At 36.8% G+C, this 25,217-nt stretch overlaps 1 protein-coding gene across 2 annotated transcripts in view; it reads left to right on the top strand.

Annotated features, from left to right (window-relative positions):
• Positions 1-25,217, top strand: part of LPCAT4 (lysophosphatidylcholine acyltransferase 4) — a 127,707-nt gene that overhangs the window by 20,818 nt on the left and 81,672 nt on the right. The window contains exon 3 of one of the 2 annotated variants that reach the window (XM_073995438.1): positions 22,838-22,975. The exons of the other annotated variant lie outside the window; for it this stretch is intronic. The gene's annotated coding sequence lies outside the window, so the exon portion shown is untranslated. Of the gene's footprint in view, positions 1-22,837; positions 22,976-25,217 lie in introns of those variants that run through there. 2 annotated transcript variants of the gene reach the window in all.

Below are 25,217 nucleotides of genomic sequence, written 5' to 3'. Positions count from 1 at the left end.
TTTTCCTGATGATCTCCCATCTCTCTGCCTCCACTCTCTGAAAGTCCCCAGTGTGTGTCGTTCCCCTCTATGTGTCCATGTGAGTCTCATCATTTAACTCCTACTTATGAGTGAGAACATGCAGTGTTTGTTTTTCTGTTCCTATGTTAGTTTGCTAAGGTTAATGGCCTCCAGCTCCATCCATGTCCCTGCAAAAGACATGATCTCTGTTCTTTTTTATGGCTGCATAGTATTCCATGGTGTATATGTACCACATTTTCTTGATCCAGTGTGTCACTGATTGACATTTTGGTTGGTTCCATGTCTTTGCTATTGTGAATATTGCTGCAGTGAACATATGCATACATGTGTCTTTATAATAGAATGATTTATATCCCTTTAAGTGTATACCCAGTAATGGGATTGCTGGGTCAAATGCTATTTCTGTCTTTAAGTTTTTGAGGAATTGCCACACTGTCTTCCACAATGGATGAACTAATTTACATTCACACCAACAGTGTATAAGCATTCTTTTTTCTTCACAACTTCACCAGCATCTGTTATTTTTTGACTTTTTAGTAATAGCCATTTTGGCTGGTGTAAGATGGTATCCCATTGTGGTCTTGATTTGTATTTCTCTACTTATCATGAACAGACAGTTTTGAAAATTTTACAATCTTATGAAGACAAATTAATACAGAATTTTCTGAGCTGGGGTACAAATGGCTTTTCTGGGGCAAGATAATAGAGATTAACAAAATGAGATTGGGAGAAATTGAGCTACATTATTGTCAAATTTAGCTTGCTGGTAGTAAAAAAAAAAAAAAACAACAAAACTGAAGTCTTGAACTTATTAATAACTATCACTGGTTTCCTTCCCTCTCCTAAACATGGATTGTCAGATTTCTCTCAGTGAGTTGTCCTCATCCACTACTAGGGTCAGTCAATGACCCTGCACTGTATTCCCTGAATGATTTTGCAATGAGTTTAATTCAGGTTCTTGACACTTTAAGAAATGTCAATATTCTCCCTTAACTTCTCTCAGCTTCCAATGTCTTCCATTTCTAATCCACCCTGCACACAGAACAGTTTATTTATCCTTCTTAAAAACGGAAACTACTCTCAATTGTCTACAGGATTACTCAACTAACTTAGAAAAATAATTTCCCATATTTGGCCAGGCGTGGTGGCTCACGCCTGTAATCCCAGCACTTTGGGAGACCGAGGCAGGCGGATCACGAGGTCAGGAGATCGAGACCATCCTGGCTAACACGGTGAAACCCTGTCTCTACTAAAAATACAAAAAATTAGCCGGGTTTAGTGGCGGGCGCCTGTAATCCCAGCTGCTGGGGTGACTGAGGCAGGAGAGTGGTGGGAACCTGGGAGGCAGAGCTGGCAGTGAGCCGAGATCGCGCCACTGCACTCCAGCCTGGGCGACAGAGCGAGACTTCGTCTCAAAAAAAAAAAAAAAAAAAAAAGAAAGAAAAATAATTTCCCGTATTTGTTGTCTCAAAGATACTAAAATATACCGATTTATACCTACTTATTTTTCCCACACAAATTAGCTCACTGTGAATAACCTCCATGCTGTCTTCTTGTTGTTGTTGTTGTTGTTATCCATCTGAATTCTGCCCATTTAAGGCAAACTGATGTCTATAATTACTCCTGCTCAAGAACTTCTAGAGCCTTCTAACATCTGGTAACCAATTCCATTTTTAAAGTACCTACTACCATGGTTTCCGTTTTCTTGACTGTATCCTAACAGAAAAAATAGTACAAAGGGATCACAAATACAGAATAAAAGCTAGAAAGATAGAATGATTAATATTCACAAATTTTAGAGTAATGGATGGATAGTTTCATTGTAATTGAAAGTGCGGAGGATTTCTGTGAATTAGTATACTTTTAAAGCATTATTTCAGTGAATCCATGGCTGAGCACCTACTCTAATCTAGGTGCCGCCATCGGCCATAACAAGAAAAGGAGAATAAACCCTGGATTACAAGGCCTTCCCTTCAAGGCTGGTCTTGTTTATTTCTGAATGTCTTTACAGAGAACTCAGTTCTGATTTTGCAGTTTTATGTTACATACATAGGACAGAAAATAGTGACTAGGGAAGCTCAGATTTCTAGCATGTCTGTTGAATAAATAATACTATTTTCAACTTTCTTACTGCTTTCATCTTAGGATCTACAGCACTCTAAAATACTAGTCAACCTTCAGAATACTCCTGTACTATGCTTATGGGTGATCTTTTTCTGAGGTTTACTGAGGGGAAAATCTGATGAATCGTAGACTGCCAAGCAAGTTCCCTGGAAGATGCAGATCAGACCAAGGAGCAGCCTTTTTGCCACAACAGGTAGTCTTGTTACTGCTTCAGGACTGCAAGAAGGAATAAATGAAAATGTGTTCATGTATGTGGCCTTAAGACTGTCACACAGAATTTGAAAAGTGAGAGCTTATCCTTGGAAAAAGAAAAAGGCTAAAGGCTGGTAGACACAAGAGATAGGACTGGACACTTGGAGAACAGGCTGATATCTTCTTAAATGCTGGGCAGAATTTTTAAAAAATCTGTGGTCTGTTTTTGCTAAGTAGACCCTATATACTCTTCTTAGTAACATGCCCACATGGAAATAACCATCAGTCTCAGATGGAAAGAATGAGAAATCATCTAAATAGAGATGCAGAAAAGATTTAGCAGGATGAAAAGAACTGAACAGCACGAAGAGATGGGTGATATATAGTTCTGGAATTATACATTCAAAACACAAGCTGGTGAGACATTTAGAGAAAGCACTTTTGTACGCACTGTCTTCAGCCCTCTGCCAGGAAAGTCGTCTAGCCCATGAATAAAAGCAATGTTTCGGGACAACCAAGGGTCCTTTATCATTTCCTGTGTTCCTGTGGGACTTCCCTAGCCTTTGGATTCCTCACATTGCTCACTGCTCTGTGTCTCAAGCCTTGTCTCCTTGACATCCATATGGATTAGCTTTCTGGCTCCCAGTTTAGCTCCATTTCCTTGATTGTGACAACTTTACATATAGGTATGCTGCCATTTACATTCTACATGGCTCCTCACACATGCGTACAGCATCCTTTAATTCATTTCTTTATAAAGCTGAAATTCAGTGAGTTCCAACCACATGCTAAGGACTGTGCTAGGTGCTAAAAATTAGTAGTGAGCAACACACTGATTTTTAGGAGTTTATACATTGAGAGGGACTAAAATATTATTTAAACAAAAATTATTGGCGTAAATGTCATGTAGAAAAACATAGAATATGTGATGGCAAATAACAAAGCTCCTTGTCTAGGGCTTCAGGTACATTGTCCCAGAGGTGTCACCTCTAGACTAAAGCCTATGGCTATTGAATATGAAGGGACATGGGGTGGAATAGAGTGGCGAGGACTCCTGGGTACGTGCCTTGTGTGAAATTCTGAGTTAGGAAGGATCCGTTCTCTCTGAGGAATGAGTGTAGGCTAATGCCACTGGAGCAGACTAAGCATGAGGTAGGAAGACTTCATCTTGCTTTCCAAGAGGACAAATGCCTGGGTAGCAGAAAGGAAAATGAAGGAAAGAAAATGGATTCAACTGCTGATTGGGACCTGGGGACAATTAGGTTGAGGGTGTGAGGAAAGTGATGGCCGGCATGGCTCCATATTTTTAGATGAAGAAAGGACATCTGGGCAGCATCTGCCTGATGTTGGCCAAGCCTATGATATACAGCAAACAGGTGCCCAATTTCATCTGTCAAGAATAATATAAATGTAGCAACACTGTTCCCCTTGTCACATATTTGTGAAAGTAAGAGAGAGTGTGTGTGTGTGTGTAAGGTATGGAGGTCAAGAAAAGGCTGCTATCATGCTCTCTGGGTAGTTTTTGAGAGAGGAGGAAAGACCCAGGAATTAAAATGTAAATGAGATACATAATCATGGTGAAATTAAAAAATGGAGTAGGAAGTAACCATGAATTAGATCCTTAAGGCAGAATGTTCTGGAAGAACATGGAGAAGATAAACAGCTTAGCTGAGTTCTTGATTACATACAGAAGTGAAACCCTTGCATATATACAAAATTACATTAATATTAGAAGTCTTTTGGTGTGATTAAAGTCAAAACATTAAACTTACTGAGCATATATGGAATCATTATTTGAAATTTTTGTATATTCAAGTTATAGTTGTATTATTTTTCTGGATACAGTTTTATTAAAATGAAGACAAACTTAAAACATGGGAATATTGCCTGGAAAGTAGAATCAAATATGCAATAAATTTCTAGAAATTAACAAATGGTTTCATTTACATTATAAGCAATTATTGATGTATAGCCATTAATCTTTTCATTTGTTTTCTGATCTTATAAACACTTCAAATAATATTTATTTTAAAACTTTTTAATTGATTCAAAATTAATCTCAATAATGACAACAATTTTTGGATAAAGTTTATATAATTATTATTATTAAAAATGAAAAAAATCCAACTATATAAGGTGAAACCTTTATGGAAGACCACAAACTTATTCAAGCATATTTTTGCTTTGTCAAAAAATTTATCCCTTAATGTCAAACAAAAGATTATAGAGCTAAATAGTACTTTTCTATGAAAAGAAAACAATGACAACAATGAAAATAAAAATCAAGACTTAAGAAAGAATAGAAAACCTTAAGGAATATAATAGTGACAGGCAATTTTAGCATTAATTATGTAATCCCTTATTTAAAGTTAAACATAGCTATGACAAAACTGAAACATTCTCTTGCTAAATGTGATATGCCAACTGAACAGTGAGAAAGTTTCCCTTCTAAATAGCTTAAACTTAGCCTGGAAATGCAGATTGTTGGTATTTTCTCTACCCTCCAAAATTGTGATAATGAAATCTTTCAGTCTTCCCATTTCTGTTATACATAAATATGATAAAACGAGAACAAGAAAATATGTTTTCATTGCCTTAGGATGATGCATTTGAACTCAGAGTCTTCATATAATTATCATATTATCAGAACTTCTACAATGACGATAGTCAATACTAAGCAAAAGTTATCCTAAAGTTCTTCCATAACGAAATGTGTTATTAGCAAAGATTTATTTAACAGTTTCAAAGTATTTTATAGTCTAAAAATCACATACATTCACACATATGTATTATTTGAATAAATGCCTAAGAAAATGAAACCACAGTTTAAAGAAAACACATTTTTAAATTTTAAAGCAAAGATCATTTATAGCTGTAACTAAAATATTAAATACCTCTTAAGTGTGTCTAGGATTCATAGGCAAAGCAGACATGACTCCTGATGGATTTTGTTTCTTGACAATTTTTGCTCACTTGAAATCCCTAGAAAATATGCCCACCGGATTAACAACAATTTTAGAGTAACTTATGAATTGGCTTTTAGGTAAAGTTTCTGAATATTCATTGTTGAGCTACCTCCTGCTCCACACATAAATTATGATATAAATTGTTCTAAATGTAATATATATTATTGTTACATGTGATCAAGTGTCACACACAAATATCTGTTCACCTCATCTGCATGACTGAATGGCAGAAGTTTTAGAGCAGCTACCCCAAAGCAGCAATGTCAGCCACCTTCTCCAATCTTCCCTACACTTCTCACAGCTCTCTCATAGATGACAGTATGCCCTTCACCAAGATCCATCCTTTCTTAATTATATGGAAAACCTCAATTTCATAACCCATGAACAGAAAGGGGAAAAATCTCTCATTCTTTTACTCTCTACAGTGCCAAATATACTGTTTGATTTTTCTCTTTCTGCCTCTCTGACCCTGTTTTCCTGTGTCTTTTTCTTTCTCTTTTCTCTTTTTTAGTGATCGGGTAATTACTTCTGGTCCATACTATGGCCTCTTTTCCATAGTTTTATTTTCCAAGTGCTCTCTGCATTATCAGTTCCTCTCCCTCTCTAGATTACACCAATTCTCTATTTTTTAGTAGCTTCATTTTGGAAACACCAACAGTGGCATTTTTATGAACACAGTACATTTCCGTACACACACACACGCATATCACACACACACACACATACATACACACCTCACACACACACATACATACACACCTCTGTTTAAGACCTTGAAACCCAGAAAATTCTAAAAAAGTAGATCAGAGGTGTACTTCCTTTCAACAAATTCAAATTTTGGCCAAAAATATCTTTTTGTGAATACTTTGTAAATCTCTACCCTCATCTACTGAAAATTATGCATAATGTTTCCAGTTGTGTTGAAATGCTTCAGTAAAGGGTAGCATTTTTTCCTATTTTTAGTTAAGAACTGAATAGAACCCAATGCTGAGAAGGAGTGACAAATGAGATCCCTTCCTGAAGCAACTACGAGGGGAATATAAGGTCCACAATATAGCTCGTTTTTGAAATATGATTAACCATTGAATTACACTAATCTCTTTGTAAAACCCTGCATTATGGTAGCATGTGCAGTATTGGAAATTTAAGAAATATATGTAATTCTTCTATACACTTAGAGTTTTTAGTCCAGATGTCAAATGATAAATTATAAATGCTGAGTACTAATATTCTCCCTCCAAATTGCATTAAAAGTACTCTGCAGCATAGGAAATGGAAATTTTAATTCACTAGTCTACTTATAACTTCAAGTTAATCTTCTCATAAAATTGTCTGTCTTGGATGGGGAACATCACACACTGGGGTCTGTCGTGGGGTTGGGGGTCGGGGAAGGGATAGCATTAGATATACCTAATGTAAACGATGAGTTAATGGGTGCAGCACACCAACATGGCACATGTATACATCTGTAACAAACCTGCACGTTGTGCACATGTACCCTAGAACTTAAAGTATAATAAAAATAAATAAATAAAATAAATAAAAATAAATAGTAAAAAATATTTACAATATCTTTATGCACAGGTAGTACATTTATAAAAACAAAATACCTACAAATAGAAAAAAATTGTCTCACAAAGTATATTTACACATCAATTTACTAAACTGAAATTAGAACGTTTGTAAGAATTGATATACGTATAAAAATATTGATTATGTATAATTAGCTTTTTTATTATTGATAGCATTTTTTAAATTAGAAGAAAAAACAAGGTTTATTATATTATGAAAAGCCAGCAGAAACATGCAATTGTGAGATTATATCCTTAAATATTCACGGATGTCCTGTTTCCATTTTATTTACCCCAGTTTCTTTTTTTTTTTTTTTTTGAGACGGAAGTCTCGCTCTGTCGCCCAGGCTGGAGTGCAGTGGCTCGATCTTGCCTCACTGCAAGCTCCACCTCCTGTATTTACCCCAGTTTCTTAACTTAGTAATCTTGAACTCAGCAAATATTTATATATGGTGGCCATGTATCATTTACAATACATAGTAAAAATCACTGATAATTTGAATGAAGCATTGCAGGAAATATCCTAAACAACACTAGGGAAAAAAATGTATTGTTAATATATTGAAAATTACAAAAGAAAATCTATCCCTGTTATGCTAAAATAATGAAATTTGTTCTTTGTAATTTCCTAAAAGTAGATGGATAAAGTAATTTACAAGTTTTTGGTTAGTATATTATTTAACTTATTTTTTGTTTTTTATTTTATTTTTTTTAATTTTTTTGAGACAGAGGGTCTTTCCATCGCCAGGCTGGAGTGCAGCCTATTTATGATCTCAGCTCACTGCAACCTCTGCTTCCCGGGTTCAAACGATTCTCCTGCCTCAGCCTCCTGAGTAGCAGGGACTACAGGCATATGTCACCACGCCCAGCTAATTTTTGTATTTTTAGTAGAGACAGGGTTTCACCATGTTGGCCAGGATGGTCTCTATCTCTTGACCTTGTGATCTGCCTGCCTCGGCCTCCCAGAGTGAACTTACTTTTTCAATGTGAAGCAATCTAACATATAGAAAAGGGAAGCACATAATATTCTTTCCACTCACATTTTAGTGATGCCTTCTCATTTTCAGCAGAGCAATGCTTGGAATTTTATATGATTGGGCATTTGCACTTTATAGCAATAAACTGATCAGTTGGTGGGGTGCTGAGATAATATGTGCTAATATTTCATTTATACCATACTCAGGAGGAAAATTATGGACACATGTCAGCTTAAGTGTGAAATACATTCATGGTCAGAATACAAAAATCACAAGCACACATAAGGCATTTGGCATAAGCTTCCTGACCTAGCTTTGAAGTGTTACAACACAGATTATTTGCCTCCAATTCAAAATGTCTCTTCCCTTAAATTAGGGATATAAATGGAACCATATTTTTCAGTGCTTGAGAAAGCATCCTTTTAGAGCAATGGTATTGAATTAAGAAATTCTGGTTCAGAATACAGTGGAACTTTAGTGTTCCATGGAAAACCCTTCAACATTTCTTATTTATGTATGAACTCAAAATCAATCCTGTATATTCAGAGAATATGGCTGAGATCTTTTCCACCTCAGTTGGCTTGATTTTCTAGGCATAGATATACTATTGCTTAGGATCATAGAAAGAGCACTGGGGCAAGGCTCAGGAGAGCTGAATCGTAGTCCTTGATTTGACATAGGATGTGGGATTAGCCTCTATTTTCCTATCTGTAAGTACCTTTCCTTTCTTAGAGTTGTGACTATAAGGATTTTATTTTTATTTTTTTCCAACAGAATTATATAAAGTTTTAATTTCTCATCTCCTCTTTCCACAAACATATAAAAACTAAATATTGTCCCTCAATGATCTTGTTAATGCCCCTTTCTTTTCATTAATTTTATGGCCAAATTACTGTTGTTCCTGGGGAAAAAAATAAATGACAAGAGCAAATCTCCATCATTTTCAAGCCCCATAGGTAAATAATGTTAGCAGTTTGGGATGGATCCTTTCAGAAATTTTCAGTGTACATATATCTTCATTATATGGTGATGAAATTATTCTCTACAAACTCAATTTCTGCTCTTCTTTTTGTAATGCAATATTTATTGACCACATTTATATTAGCACATTCTTTATAACATCTGTGTAATATTCCATGGAATGGTCATTTTCTAGTGTAGCTAATGAGTTTATATTAATAGACTTTTTTGCTATTATAAATAATACTGTAATAAGCATCCTCATATATATTCATCTAGATTGATTCTTAGTGTAAATTATTAGTGGTGCCATTGCCAGATGAAAGGAAGTGCGTGTTTTAATTTGCCAGATATTTGTAATGGCTCTTCAAATTTTGGACCTATTATAGTCTCACAGGTAGTGCTTTAGCATGTTTCTTTCCTTTATCTTTGCCAAAATTGAATGTTTTACAACTAAAATTTTTGTTACTATGATATTCTTATTGTTTCAATTATCATTTTTTAAACAGTTATGATTGAGATTGGACATTTTTCACATGTATGTTATCAACATGCTTTTTCTGATTAACTCAATAATTTTTAGTAAGTTGTCTGTATGCTGTGATTTCATTTTTACCACCTACTCCACTTTGCAAATAAAAAAATAATGTATTGTCAATATGGATAATTTGGAAAATGTACAAAAGTTAGCAAAACAATTGAACAGGAAGCTGAAGAAGGAAGGAAAATGCTGCTATCTTGATAAAGTGAGTCAAAAAAAATTCTATTGGATTTGGTGACTCGCAGGGTGATCCAAAGCCTAGAATCTTACCACAGACCCAATCAATCACCAACTACCACCAATTTCTTCTTCTAGTATCTTATATTATCTCTCTTCTCAGCCCTTTGTGCTCACCATGGTATTTGATTTCTGATTATTCTTTCTCCAGATTAGCCCTACTTGCAACTTCCACATGCAGTCTTCCACAATGCTGCCAGAGCAACAGCTACAACTCTGTAACTGAAGGCATCGCCCTCCTGGGCTCTCCATATTGTTTATCATCTTTGACAGATAAACTAGATGAGCTCTTTTTACAACACTCAGAGAATGTTTTGAATTCACATTTCTGCCATCTTACCTATTTGAATGAGTTCCCTCCCCCCTTGTATCAAATATTTTCTCTGATAATAATAAATTGAGTTATTTGTAGTTCCTGAAGAATTTCGTGTTCTTATAACATTAAATTTTTTCCCACACTATTTGTTATAACTAGTTTACCTATTATTTCTGCCTTAAAAAAAAAAAAAACTCTGAATTTCAGATCAGACATTACTTTAGGTGAAGACTTTCCAGTCTGACTTCCTTTACCTGAGATAGGTATTTATTATTTCCTCATCTCACAGGACTTTGCAAATCCCACTATTATGGTAGATAGCATGTTAAAATTTAAATTGCTGGCTTGCATGTCTGTTTTTCGACTCAGTGTGAGTTCATTCGCAGTAGTGATCATGTCTTTGGTTCTTAACAAAAGTGGTTTTCTTTGGATTTTCCTGAAGCAGAACCTAAGAGAAGAATTCACATAAAAATAATTTATTAACAAAGGACTCCAGGGTAGATAAATAAGGCAACTAGTGAAGTAGGGCAAGGAAGACAAGGAAGTCAGGCAAGAGTGTGATCGCCGTGCAAAGCCCAAGAACAGCCGTTAGCCTGATTCCACAGGGAAACTTCCGAGTGTAAACTAAGCTTCAGAGCTATTATAATCCAGACTATGAATCTGGGGCTTTTGTCAGTATCTTTCAAAAGCTTAGTGGTTAGTGGAAATCTCAAGGGGATATAAACTCCCAGGCACTTCACACCGTTTTTAAGCAAGCGCCAAGTAGCTCCAGTAGCTGAATGGCAGTTCTCCAAAGGAAAAAGAATCATATAGGCACTCAGTAAATTTTGAATGGCTAACTGGTGGGACAAATGGATAAATGACAAATTATGCAACATGGGATTGCTTAAAAGACAACAGGGGGACATTGAAGACTTCTGATGAAGACAGTGGTACCCTCAAAATGTTAAATTGAGTAGATTAGTTTGCAAGCATTGAGTAGAATAGATTAATGGAAGGAAAGTCTAAAGGCAGGAACAGTATTTAAAAGAAAATTGCCATGGTGATAAAGACCTGTTCTAGCATGGAAGCAGCCATATGCAAAGTAAGACATGCCTTGGATGCATATTGCAAATGAAAATTTAACCATTCTTGATGACCGTCGGCATTTGTGAAATAAAGGAAAAGACAAAGAGTGGGGGTTTTGTGCTCAAGTGACAATGGGATTGCTTACAGAAAAGGAAAATCTGAACACATGCGGAGTTGAGTTATTAGGATAGGCTGGGGGCAGAGATAATGTTAAAAATTCAACTCTAGATGTGATGAGAGTCAGTAGGGACAAGCACACATATATATAGCAGACATATTGGAAAAGTGGGACTTGATCTTGAAAGATATGACAGATTGGAAATATGGATGTGAGATTTAGCATTTAAGACAGGAGAGCTAAACATGGAATGGGGAGAGGGAACCTTTAAAACAGAGGTTATGGAACAAAGATATTGAAGAACAGGACTATGACAAATGTCATATGGTGATACAGAAAAAGAGGAGATAGGAAAAGGTAGAGGAGAAACAGCACTTAAATTCACACTGCATTCTTAACTTACTCTAATGACAATTTAAGCTGTTATAACTTTTCCAAAACACAATTTGACAATAAATACCAAAAATGTTTTAATATTTGGATATTTTATTCCAGTAATCCTACTTTAATCTCAATAATACTAAGAAATCAGCTAGAGATAATCATGTTAGCAACAGTATCAAAATAGTAGTCTAAATGTCGAGCAATAAGAGAATATTATTATAGAACCAAAGGGTAAAATCTTACATAATCATTACAGTCTATGATTTTAGACACTATTTAATGCATAAAATTATTTTATAAATATTGTTTGAAAAAATAGGCTATAAAATATATAAACCAACATTACTAAAATTTATTTTGTTTACGTTATGTTATGTACATATGTGTAGATATGGATAGATATGTACACAATCTCATTTAGTGTATATAATTTATACACTAAATATGAATGTTGACAATTGTTAATTATGGTTGTCTTTTTTTTTTTCAAATTTTTCCAATTGAGCATGTTAGTTTTTATGTTTTTTGTGTTTTTTGAGAGAGGGTCTCTGGCCGGGCGCGGTGGCTCACGCCTGTAATCCCAGCACTTTGGGAGGCCGAGATGGGCGGATCAGGAGGTCAGGAGATCAAGACCATCCTGGCTAACCCGGTGAAACCCCGTCTCTACTAAAAATACAAAAATTAGCTGGGCACGGTGGCCGGCGCCTGTAGTCCCAGCTACACGGGAGGCTGAGGCAGGAGAACGGCGTGAACCCGGGAGGCGGAGCTTGCAGTGAGTGGAGATAGTGCCACCGCACTCCAGCCTGGGAGACAGAGCGAGACTCCGTCTCAAAAATAAATAAATAAGTAAATAAAAAGTGAACTACCATATGATCCAGCAATCTCACTTCTTGGTATATATGCAAAGGAAAATATCTCAGTACTTGAAGAGATATCTGCACACTCCCATGTTTACCGCAGTAGTATTCATAATAGCCAAGATATGGAAACAGACTAAAGTATCTGCCAACAGATGAATGGATGAAGAAAATGTGGTATATACACAGTACAATATTAGCTATGAAACAGAGGAAATCTTACCACTTGTGACAACATGGGTGAACCTGGAGAATATTATGCTAAGTGAAATAAGGTAGACACAGAAAGACAAATACTATATGGTCTCACTTATATGTGGAATCTAAAGACGTCGAATTCACAGAGGCAGAGAGTAGAATGGTGTTTGCCAGGGGCTAGGAAGTTGGGAAAATGAGGAGAAATTGGCCAAAGGATATAAACTTCCAGTTATAAGATTAATAGGTTCGAGTGATATAATGTGCGCATGGTGACTATAGTTAATGACACTGTGTTGTATAGTTGAAATTTGCTGAGAGTAGATCTCAAGTGTTCTCACCACACACAAAAAACCAGTAACTATGTGAAGTGATGGGCATTTTAATTAGCTTGATTGTGGTAATCACTTCACAGCACATAAACATATTAACTCATTATGTTGTATACCTTAAACATATACAACTTTTGTCAATTATATCTCAATAAAGCCGGAAAAAAATAGGAGCAAAACATATATCTCCTATAATTCAACCTTGATGCCTTGCTCCAGCTGTAATGCACTTGACCCCTTCCCAAGATCTATACTCCCAGCTCTCTGGGTTACATGTCTTTTCTGAAGTATTTCTTTTTTTTTCCCCCTCATCTCTATTTTCTTATGCTTTATGTCATTTTCCTGAAATGCCTATCTCTTCCTTCTTTGTTTGGATCACTGTTTGTCTGACAGTGTGTTCCACAAAAATCCTGAAACAACAGCAACAACAACAATAAAACCAAAATACCAGCTCTTAAAACTAGAAGATTTTTAAATATTGTATTACGCAGCAAAACTTGACACAACTTGAACTCATTTGGTGGCAAAACCTGATCTGGAAATATGGGAGGCAAAACGTGGTGCTGTCCAGTGCTGGAACAGGTGTGACTTTAAAACGGCATACATGTCACATTGTCATTCTCAAATCCAAATAAATAGAACTCTAAATTTTGCAACATAGATGTCCCCAAATGCTCTGTGTAAGATTGAATATACACTTTGTATTGTGTCTTGCACTTCATAATGATTCATAAATATTGTCATGTAGAGTGCCAAGCCAAAATATGTGTGATGTAATGTACGCATGGTGACTATAGTTAATGACACTGTGTTGTCATGGTTTTATAAGGCTTTATAAGGCTCTGTCAATTTCAAACAACAGATAAAATACCTATCTCATGTATGGTGCTGGAATCTAGCCGATATAATTATGAATACTGGGATATTTTTACGCCAAGAAGTTTCCAGTCTTCTCGTGACTAATGCCCACACAGATGATAAGAAAGACAGTGACAATCTGATGAGGGTTGTATGTAGAATAAAAGTGATAGCATTGGGATAAATGTATAATAAACACAGAGTAAAGTTCTGTGATATTATAAATTAGAGTAGGTAGTTATAGAGTTTTCAAAGTAAGAAAAGTAATACATTAAGGAACATATTTGCTTAGAGAAGTATGATTCATACCAGTGTGCAAAAAAAACAGAAAAATAGAAAAGCAATTCAGATGATCTCAACTTTATTAGTTTTCTAGAAAACACTTAGTACATGATATAGACTGTAGTAACAGTCTGAAAAGTTAAAAGAATGTAACCTTAGAAATAAAAAATTGCAGAGTGCAGAATCCATTTCCTGTTTTCTGCAGACTTGTCTTGGAAAATTTGAAGTATTCATTGTGCAGAGCATGTGGTTACATTGAGGTTACCAGTGTTGATGCTACTGAAAGAATGGCCTTTAAAATTGCCTCACAGCTTCACAGGACACAGAATACGCCTGTCTGTACTTCAGTTTTTGAATTTAAAAAAAAAAAAAACAAAAAAACCTTCTAGAAAACTAGTAGTTCTGACTAACGCTCTTCCGTGCCAGTTGTTTTTCTAATTTAGTCATAGTTATTGGTATTTTCCCTTTTGATTATATGCAATTTATCTTATCATTGCACCCTGGGATCTGGATTTGGAGTAAAACACACATGAATCCAGTGTTAGAGCAAACACTTAGAACGAAAAGACTTTAGAGCTGAGAGCCAGGTTGAGGCCTCGGGTCAGATCATTAAAGGTTGCAGTTTTATTTCTGGAACAATGTTTGTACTTTTTATTTACTTAGTATGTCCATGAAATTAAATATGTCTTTTAATTTAAATAAATTTATCATACTTAACTTTAATATATCTTAAAGTAATCAACTGAGTTACTACTTCAAGCCATCATGTTTATTATTAGCCTGTGTCTCTGCCATCACTTGCAAAGTTCAGTTAAATGCTTACCATCTAATGACAGCAAGGAATATTCATGTAGATTTTTTAAATTTACTTAAAATTATGTCTTTTAAAATTACATCAAATTATTTCTTTTCTTTTTTTAATTATGTTTTGAAAATATCTAACTGTGTAATATCAAAAAAAAAAACTTTTTTTTTTTTGAGACAGGGTCTCTCTCTGTCACCCAGGCTGGAATGCAGTGGTGAGAGCATAGCTCACTGCAGCCTTGAACACTGGAGCTCAAGCCATCATCTGTCCTCAGACTTTATAATTTGGGATTACAAATGCATGCCACCAGGCATGGATACTTTTTGTTGTTGTTGTTTTGTTTTTGTAGAAACAGGGGTCTCACTATATTGCCTAGGCTGGTCTCAAACTCCTGGCCTCAAGTGATCCTCCCACTTTGGCCTGTTTTTGCTATTTTTGAAAGTTGACTGAACTTAGTTTAGTTAAATAATGAGCCAAATCAACCAAATGCTGTTCATAAATAGAGAGAAGTAGGCTAATTCATTTGAAAGAATAAAAAAGAGTGTTTGTGAGTGGGTGGGTATATAAATAACTTGAAGGTAAATAACAGAAAATCTGTTTCCTTGAATGCAGCCCATTGTACCTGGCTCTCCGTTGTGTACCTTGACCCTGCTCTTCATCTTGGGTCTCCTACCTGGAGAAAACTGCATGCACCGTGACGCCACTAACTTCCACTAGCTGGAATCTGCCTTTCCCTCCCCACTCACTTTCCTTCCCATCTCTACCCCCAGTTAAATCCCTAAACTTTGCTGATTAACCATTTAAACATCCTTTTAATCCATCCATTTTTTCACTTTCACTTTTTCACTGCTAACTCTCTCTATGAAGCCACCTCACCTTTTTCTCAGAATGTCAGCTATAATGGCCTAGCTGATCTCCCACTCATTCCAGGCTTGTATCTGCCCAAACTGCTCTCCACTCTACCCCGTGCTGTTTCCTAAACAACAAATTTTATCCTGTTGTTTCCCAACTTCAAACTCCTCAATGACTTGCAAATGCTTTCAGCATATAGCTGAACATGATATGTCTCATTTTATTTCTGTAGCCTCCCTTTTCATTGTACATTACAGTCATACTTCGAATTCCTTGAAGTCAGGGAAATTGTCTTATTCAATGTTGTATTCCCAGAACCTAACACAGTGTTTGCTATGTAGCAGGTTTTCAAGATAATTTTTATTTTAAATTTCAGTTTGATGAGTTTAAATCAGATAAATATATGACTTTTTGGCATCCTGAGTCTATTTCTATTCTTGCATTTTAGAGTTTAAGTAAGCTTAGGCTACTGTGAGAGTTACTTGAGAACTATTATCCAGATCCTCTGGAGGTTGAAATACTGGTAATAGAAGCATCCGGTCCATTGTCAGTTCGAACCCAAACTGGCAGATAGAGATACTTGCTAATAAAGACCAACTCTTGATACTCCAAAAGTGGCAATCGGCTGGGCGTGGTGGCTCACACCTGTAATCCCAGCACTTTAGGAGGCCGAAGGAGGGTGGATCACCAGAGGTCAGGAGTTCGAGACCATCCTGGCCAACATGGTGAAACCCTGTCTCTACTAAAAATACAAAAATTAGCCAGGCATGGTGGTGCATGCCTGTAATCCCGGCTACTCGGGAGGCTGAGGCAAGAGAATAACTTGAACCCAGGAGGCAGAGGTTGCAGTGAGCCAAGATTGTGCCATTGCACTCCAGCCTAGGTGACAAGAGCGAGACTCCGTCTCAAAAAAAAAAAAAAAAAAAAAGTGGCAATCAACTCTTCATTTCCAGAATTAATATTCCAAAAAATGTTTGCCAGTGGATGAGAACAGATCTGGTACTGTATTTTATTCTGTATATATTTCCTTGGACTGCTGTAACAAATGACCACAAACCTGATGACTTCAAAGAGCAGATACTCATTCTCTTGCGGTTCTGGAGTCGGAACATTTGAAATGAAGGTGTGAATAGGAATGGCTCCTTCTGAGGGCTCTGAGGGAAAATCTAACTCATGCTTCTTCCCTAGTTTTTAATGGTTGCCAGCAATCTTTGGTACTCTTGCCAGTGGCAACCTAACTCCAACCTGTCTCCATCTATACACGCATCTCTCCTGTGTGCCTGTGTCTGTCTCCAAATTTCCCTCTTGTAAGAACGTCAGTCATACTGGATTTCAGATCTTTAGCAATGCAGTGTAAATTCATCTTAACTTTATTATATTTGAAAATGTTCTATTTTCAAATAAAGTCACATTCATAGAGCCCAGGTAGAAATGAATTTTGGGGGGATACATTCACTTCTACTTTTTTTTGGTGAATATAAGGTAAAAAGAGTATAAAAAATAAAAGTAGAAAACTATTTTTAACATGGGATGAGAATATTATTTTCAATGAATCATGTTTGCTAAACTATTTTAATAAAAACAAAATCAAAAATTGTAATAAATGTTTAACAGCTAATTAAATACAGGATCCTGAATCACTGACTGACAGAAATATTCTCTCAAATTAGAAATACAGAAATGATCAAGTGTAATTTAATATATATTTTTCTGATATATGGTCATCCAATATCAGCACTAGGCAATCTCCTACATGTGCCTTTCCTTAAAAGTGATGGTAAATACTAATAAAATATGCCTTATCAAATGGAATTATTTTGTGTTCATGGAATTCAAACAATTTTTGAATAAGGACTTTATCTGGCAACTCAGGAAAACCATTTTTATTTCTTCATTTAGAAGAGGAAATGGAAATATTGAGTTATAAGAGAAGATGACTTTTTTAAAAAGCCAGTCTTTACATCATGAATATTAGAAGCTGTGACACTCCTCTATGATGAAGCACTTAAACATTTTAAGAGTATTCATTCACAATATTGAGATATCAATTTGCACTTTTTGGAAGGCAAAAGTTAAACGAAGTGCAATCTTGGAATAATTTAAAATGAATAGCAGAAGTATTGTGAATGGACTGAAACATTCAACAAATATCTATTTAGTACTGACTATGTGTGAGGCACTGTTCTGTTTGTCGGGGATAGTGCAGGAAACAGAGGGACAAAAATCAGGTTCTCTTGCAACTTACATTGCCCTAGTCATGCTGAATATTCTCCACCTGCTCCTCTGGCTCCACTTCTCATACTTCAGTGAGCTTTGAGCTCTGGCCACTGACTCCTAAGTACTGCTTCACTTTCTATAATCTGGCTTGGTGTTGGTTTGACCAACAAAAGACAAAGAGCAGATCAGAGGTTGGAGGAGAGATCAATCTGAGTGTGATTTCTCATGATCCTTCCCTGCTGAGGCATAGATTGGTAGTGCCTGATTTCTGTTACTTAAGGCCACATCTAATAGGTTCAAGTGTCTATTTCTTACTCTTGCTCCTTTAGACAATGGAAATAGCTGTAGTCCATCTAGCTTTTTACTAACTTGTGAAGTTCTTGAAAACTGCTTACGTATTTATAAATAGCCATTTTGTTAAATTCTCTTTAATTATCCCCTTTGAATATGCCTTCTGTTTCCTAAATAACCTTACATGATGCATAGGGTTAGAAAGGAAATACAAATACATTCGATATTTGAAAAAAAGACATTTTAGCAGATGCTATCAGCAACCTATCCATATCTCCCTGGTTTCCACCATTCTTGGGTATGCTCCCTATTGATAACTCTTCAACTGAGCGCTCTCTTTGGCTGCTACAGTTTGCCAGGCTTAAAGACAAAGCAGATGGGGCATGTTAGAAACTAATGCATTCCTTCCACTTCCTTCCCCAAAGCAGCTGTCAACCAATAACTACCAGATAGTGTGGACCAAATTCTCAGCTTCTTGGAACCTTGGTTGGAACTACTCTGGGTCATATTCACCCAATCCTTCTGAGTTTCCTACTGAGCCTAGGCACCTGGTGCCTGCAGCAGTACGCTGCTTGATAACAAAACTTTATTGGCTTCCTGTCTTCCCTGCCATATTTTTCCACTCCAGTGTTGCTGATTCCTAGGATTACCTCCACAAATACACATTCTCTCTCACACACACTCCTACACATGCCATACAAACACTACACAAACACATTCTTGTGCAATCGATAGTAAGATCTGGAAGGTTCTGAGGAGAGGAGACATGCACACTTTTTAGGCTTCAGTGGGCCCACTCTGGATATTGTGTGGACAGAGATTTGAAGGGTTGTGAGGGCAGCCACACTGAGACTCTTTAGGGAAGTTAGTTCATCTATAGCACTCGTAGACCACTGCAAGAATCTAGAGGAAAGATGATGAGGGATTACATCTTTGCCATGATGCTATGATGAGACTGCTTTTTAGATCATCTGATCAATATATATATATATATATTTTTTTTTTTTTTTTTTTTTTTTTGAGACGGAGTCTCGCTCTGTCGCCCAAGCTGGAGAGCAGTGGCCAGATCTCAGCTCACTGCAAGCTCTGCCTCCCAGGTTCACACCATTCTCCTGCCTCAGCCTCCCAAGTAGTTGGGACTACAGGTGCCCGCCACCTCGCCCAGCTCATTTTTTGTATTTTTTAGTAGAGACGGGGTTTCACCGTGTTAGCCAGGATGGTCTCGATCTCGTGACCTCGTGATCCGCCCGTCTCGGCCTCCCAAAGTGCTGGGATTACAGGCTTGAGCCACCGCGCCCGGCCTGATCAATATTTTTAAAAATACATTATATATCAGTTTCTATACTAGAAGTTAGTAGGAAGGATACTGTCCTCATTTTAGACGTAAGGAAATTGAGATTAGGAAAGTAAAGTAAAATATGCAAATTCTCAGACACAGAGCCCAAATCTGCCCAGAGCTTTACCCTCTCCACCACATTGTCAGGAAGGTTGCCATACACTGGACTGAGTAGAGAGGTAAAGGCGGAAGACAGCCTGCAGTGAACTGACAGAGAAAACTACATAGGGAAGTAGAAATAATGACCATAGACAACACCTTCAGGAAATTTAGCAGAAAAAACATACGGGGTAACTGAAAGGCATGAGGTAGCTTTTTTGTTTTATTTTGTTTTGTTATTTTCCTCTTTAACCTGGGAGAAACTTATGCTTGTTTACATACCTAGCAAAAAGACACATTAGAGAAGACACTTGATGTTACATTAATGAAAGGGAATAATGGATTAAGGCACGCTTGGTAGCAAAAAGAAGTTAAAATATATCTAAGAAAAGTTAAATCATAAATAACTTATAAGTATCTACAAATACATGTTTATTATAAAATATTCAAATAAGAGAAGTGTACGGGAAAAAACGCCTATGCCCACATTCACCCCATTTTCTACAACCCTCAGTGTTATTGCTGTCTTTAAAGTAACCGCACTTTAGTGTGTACCTCTTCAAGTATTTGGGTGTATGCATATATGTTCAATTTTTAAATAAAGTGGGTCACAACAATGCAATGTTTTTGCAATTTGCTTTTTTTTACATAATGTATCCTTGGCTTTCTTCCATATCAGTACACGTGAATCTAATTATATTCTTCTTATTAGTTTAATTATAGCATCAGCTGCATAATTATACTACTTTAATTATCAATCACATTTTAAATTTATTTTTAATAAGCTTTCAATTTTAAAATAGTTTTAGATTTACCAAAAAATTATTAAGATAGTACAGAGACTTCTATACAGTCCACATCAAATTTCTCCTATTATTAACACTTTTCATTAATATGGTACATTTTTTACAATTAATAAATCAATATTGATATATTACTAACTAAAGCCCACACTTTATTCAGAGTTCCTTAGTTTTTCTCTAGTATCCTCTTTCTGTTCCAGGATCCCAACCACAATAATATATTCCATTTGGTTGTCATGTCTCTGTGGGCTCCTCTTGGCTGTGACAGTTTTGCCCGTCTTCATGTTATTGATGACCGTGATAGTTCTGAGAAGTACTTGTTAGGTATTTTGTAGAATGACCCTCATTGGGATTTGACTGATGTTTCTCTCATGATTAGACTGAGGTTATGTGTTCTGGAGAAGACCACAGTGGAAAAGTGCCATTTTTATCACACCATTTCAATGACATATTATCAACAAGGCATATCGCTGTTGATTTTCACTTTGATTACTTGGCTGGGGTAGTGTTTGTCAAATTTCTCCACTGCAAAGTTACTCTATATTTTTTTTCAATTTTCATATGGTATATGGGTCAGGGTTCTCTTAGAGGGACACAACTAATACGATAGATATACATATATATAAAGGGGAGTTTATTAAGTATTAGCTGACATGATCACAAGGTCCCACAACAGACTGCGAGCTGAGGAGCAAGGAGAGTCAGTCTGAGTCCCCAAACTGAAGAACTTGGAGTCCAGTGTTCGAGGCCAGGAAGCGTCCAGCACGGGAGAAAGATGTAGGCCGGGATGCTAGGCCCGTGTCTCCTTTCATGTTTCCCTGCCTGCTTTATATTCGCTGGCAGCTGATTAGATTGTGCCCACCAGATTAAGGGTGGGTCTGCCTTCCCTGGCCCACTGACTCAAATGCTAATCTCCTTTGGTAACACCCCACAGACACACGTAGGAATCAGCACCCTGCATCCTTCAATTCAACCAAGTTGACACTCACTATTAACTCTCGCATATGGCAGTCTTTGGAAAGAGGTCCCTAGGCACAGCCCATATTTAAAAAACAAGGAGTTATGCCCCATCTCACTGAGGGCAGAGTATCCACATAGCTATTTGGACTTCTTCAGAATATTTATCTATTTTTCCCATTTATTTATTTATTTACACATCATTTATTGTTAGTATAAATTCATAGTTATTTATACTTTGAGTTATAATCCAATACTACTGTATTTTTTTCTGTTGCTCAAATTGCTGTAGCTTTTGTTGAGAACTCCTTCAGTTGATTTCTTTGTCCCTGGCATATTCCCATCACTGGGCGTTTGGGGGTATTTTTGTTTGTTTTGCTTTGCTTTGCTTTAGCACTTCCTTACTTAAGTGCTCCCATCCTCCCCACCCTCGGAGAGCTTGTAATATTGTTAGATCCTTTTGTCACATTCTGCATTCTATCCAAGGATGCCCTTTACCTCTAAATAATTGTTTTCTTAATTCCTTTAATTTGTGTGTGTGTGTGTGTGTGTGTGTGTGTGTGTGTGTGTGTGTGTGTGACGGAGTTTTGGTCTTTTTGCCCAGGCTGGAGTGCAATTGCGCAATCTCGGCTCACTGCAACCTCCGCCTCCCAGGTTCAAGCGAGTCTCCTGCCTCAACCTCCCAAGTAGCTGGGATTACAGGTGCCTGCCACCACACCTGGCTAATTTTTTGTATTTTTAGTATAGACAGGGTTTCACCATGTTGGCCAGGATGGTCTTGATCTCTTGACCTTGTGATCCGCCCACCTCGGCCTCCCAAAGTGCTGGGATTACAGGCATGAGCCACCACGCCCGGCTTTTAATTTGCATATACTAAGGAATACTTTTTATGTTTTATTTTTTTATTTTATTTATTTATTTTTTTTTTTGAGACGGAGTCTCGCTGTGTTGCCCAGGCTGGAGTGCAGTGGCGCGATCTCGGCTCACTGCAAGCTCCGCCTCCCAGGTTTAAGCCTTTCTCCTGCCTCAGCCTCCCGAGTAGCTGGGACTACAGGCGCCCGCCACCGCGCCCGGCTAGTTTTTTGTATTTTTAGTAGAGACGGGCTTTCACTGTGTGAGCCGGGATGGGATGGTCTCGATCTCCTGACCTCGTGATCCGCCCGCCTCGGCCTCCCAAAGTGCTGGGATTACAGGCGTGAGCCACCGCACCCGGCCTTTTTATGTTTTATAGTTCAGTTGGTTTTGACAAATACATAGTATTATGTATCAAAAATTACAGTATCATATAGAACATTTTCTGCACGCTAAGCAATGCCCTGTGCTTCACCACTCTCACCCCACGTTGAAACTCTGGACACCACTGGTCTGTTAAATATCTATAATTTCGCCTTTTTCAAAATGTCATGTAAACTAAATAATGCAGTATGAAGCCATAGCCTTTTCAGCCTGGTTTATTTCTTTCTTTTTTCTTTTTTGAGATGGAGTCTCACCCTGTTGCCCAAGCTGGAGTGCAATGGCGCGATCTTGGCTCACTGCAACCCCCACTGCCCAGGTTCAAGCGATTCTTCTGCCTCGGCCTCCAGAGTAGCTGGGATTACAGGTACACACTACCACGCCCGGCTAATTTTTTGTATCTTTAGTAGAGATGGGGTTTCACCATGGTGGCCAGGCTGGTCTCGAACTCCTGACCTTGTGATCCACCAGAGTTGGCCTCCCAAAGTGCTGGGATGACAGGCCTGAGCGCCTGGCCCAGCCTGGTTTATTTCACTTAACAATATGTACTTTAAGACTTAGCCATGTGCTTACGTGGTTTGATAACTCCTTACTTTTTATTGTTGAATAATATTCCATTGCATCAAAGTATAATAGTGTGTTTATTTGCCTAATGAAGAACATTTTGGTTGATTCCAAATTTGGCTATTATGAATATAGCCACTATAAACATTTACCTGCAGGTTTTTGTGTTGTCATGTGTTTAAAAAACATTCAGTAAATACCCAGAAGCATGACTTCTGGGTCAAATGATAATGCTATGTTTACCTTTGTTAGAAACTGCCAAGCTGGGTCTTCCAAAGTGACTATATCATTTTACATTACTATCAGCAATGAATGAAATTTCCTGTTGTTCCATATCATCAGCAATTGGTATTTTGGGTTTTTTGGATATTAGCCATTCTAATAAGTGCATATCTAGTTGTTTCAATTTTCAGTTCCTTAATGACAAATTATTAGAGTGTATTTTCATGTGCGTGTCATCTGTATATCATCTTGTGTAAGATGTCTGTTCAGATCTTTTGCCCACTTTTAAATTAGGATGTTTGTTATTTTAGGGTTGACTTTTAAGAAGTGTTTGTATATCCTGAATACCAGTCCTTTATCAGATTTTTGCTATGCAAACATTTTTTCATGGTTTGTGGCTTGTGTTTCTGTTTTCTTAACTTGTCTTTTGCAGAGCAGGCACTTTTAGTTTTAATAAAGTCCAGCATCAAACTTTTCTTCCACAAATCGTGCTTTTGGTATTAAAGCTAAAAGCATAACCAAACCCATGTTCACATAGATTTTTCTCATGTATTTTATTCTAGAATTTGTATAGCTTTATATTTTATAGTTAGATCTGTGATCTCTTCTGAGTTGATTATTGTGACATGTATAAGGTTTGTTGCTAGGTTCTTTTGTTGCATACAGATATATAACTGCTTCAGCATCATTTGTTGAAAATATAATTCTTTCTCCACTGTCTTTTCACCTTTTTCAAAGATAGCTGACTATATTTGTGTGTGCTACTTCTAGACTCTCTCTTCTCTTCCACTGATCTATGTATCTAATTTTAACCAATGCCATGGTGTCCTGATTACGGTAGCTTTATACTAAATATTAAAACCAGGTAGCATGAGTCTTCAAACGTTGTTTCTCTTCAGTATTATCTTGCCTATTTTAGGTCTTTTTTCTTTTCAACATAGGCTTTAGAATCAATTAGCTAAGAGCTATTAAATATAATTTTTATTTTTATTGCTATTTTGAATCTATATGTTCAGTTGACATCAAATAATATTGAGTCTTCCAATCCATGAATATGGAATATTTCTCCATTTATTTAGATCTTCTTTTAGTCTTTTATCACGTTTTGTAGGTTTCTACATATAGACTCTATATACAGTTATATATAAGTAATTCATTTTTTGGTGCTAATGAAAAAGTTTTTGGTGCTCTTGTGATTGTATCAGTCTTTTTTAAAATTCTGAAATGTTTGTTTATGGAATATAGAAAAGAAATTGATTTTATATGTTAACGTTGTATCCTATTGACCTTATTGATCTTGGTGGTATTTTTATTTTTTAACATTTCTTTGGAATTTTCTCCATGGCAAAACATGTCATTTACAAATGAAGACATTTTATTTCATTCCTTTCCAATCTATAAACATTTTCCTTCTTTTTCACATATTACATCAGCTATTTCTGAGGCCGAGACGGGCGGATCACGAGGTCAGGAGATCGAGACCATCCTGGCTAACACGGTGAAACCCCGTCTCTACTAAAAATACAAAAAAACTAGCCGGGCGAGGTGGCGGGCGTCTGTAGTCCCAGCTACTTGGGAGGCTGAGGCAGGAGAATGGCGTGAACCCGGGAGGTGGAGCTTGCAGTGAGCTGAGATCCGGCCACTGCACTCCAGCCTGGGTGACAGAGCAAGACTCCGTCTCAAAAAAAAAAAAAAAAAAAAAAAAAATGTTGAATAGGAGTTGTAAGAGAAGGCATCCTGGCCTTGTTTCTAAACCTAGCAAAAATACTTCCAGTTCCTTACCATTAAGTATAATGCAGGATTTTTTGTAGACGTTGTTTATCAAATCAGTTACTTTTT

The sequence above is a fragment of the Macaca fascicularis genome, chromosome 7, assembly GCF_037993035.2.
Source record: "Macaca fascicularis isolate 582-1 chromosome 7, T2T-MFA8v1.1".
Lineage (NCBI taxonomy): Eukaryota > Metazoa > Chordata > Mammalia > Primates > Cercopithecidae > Macaca > Macaca fascicularis.
The sequence above is the reverse complement of the archived record's forward strand: the minus strand, read 5'-3'. Positions and strand labels throughout refer to the sequence as shown.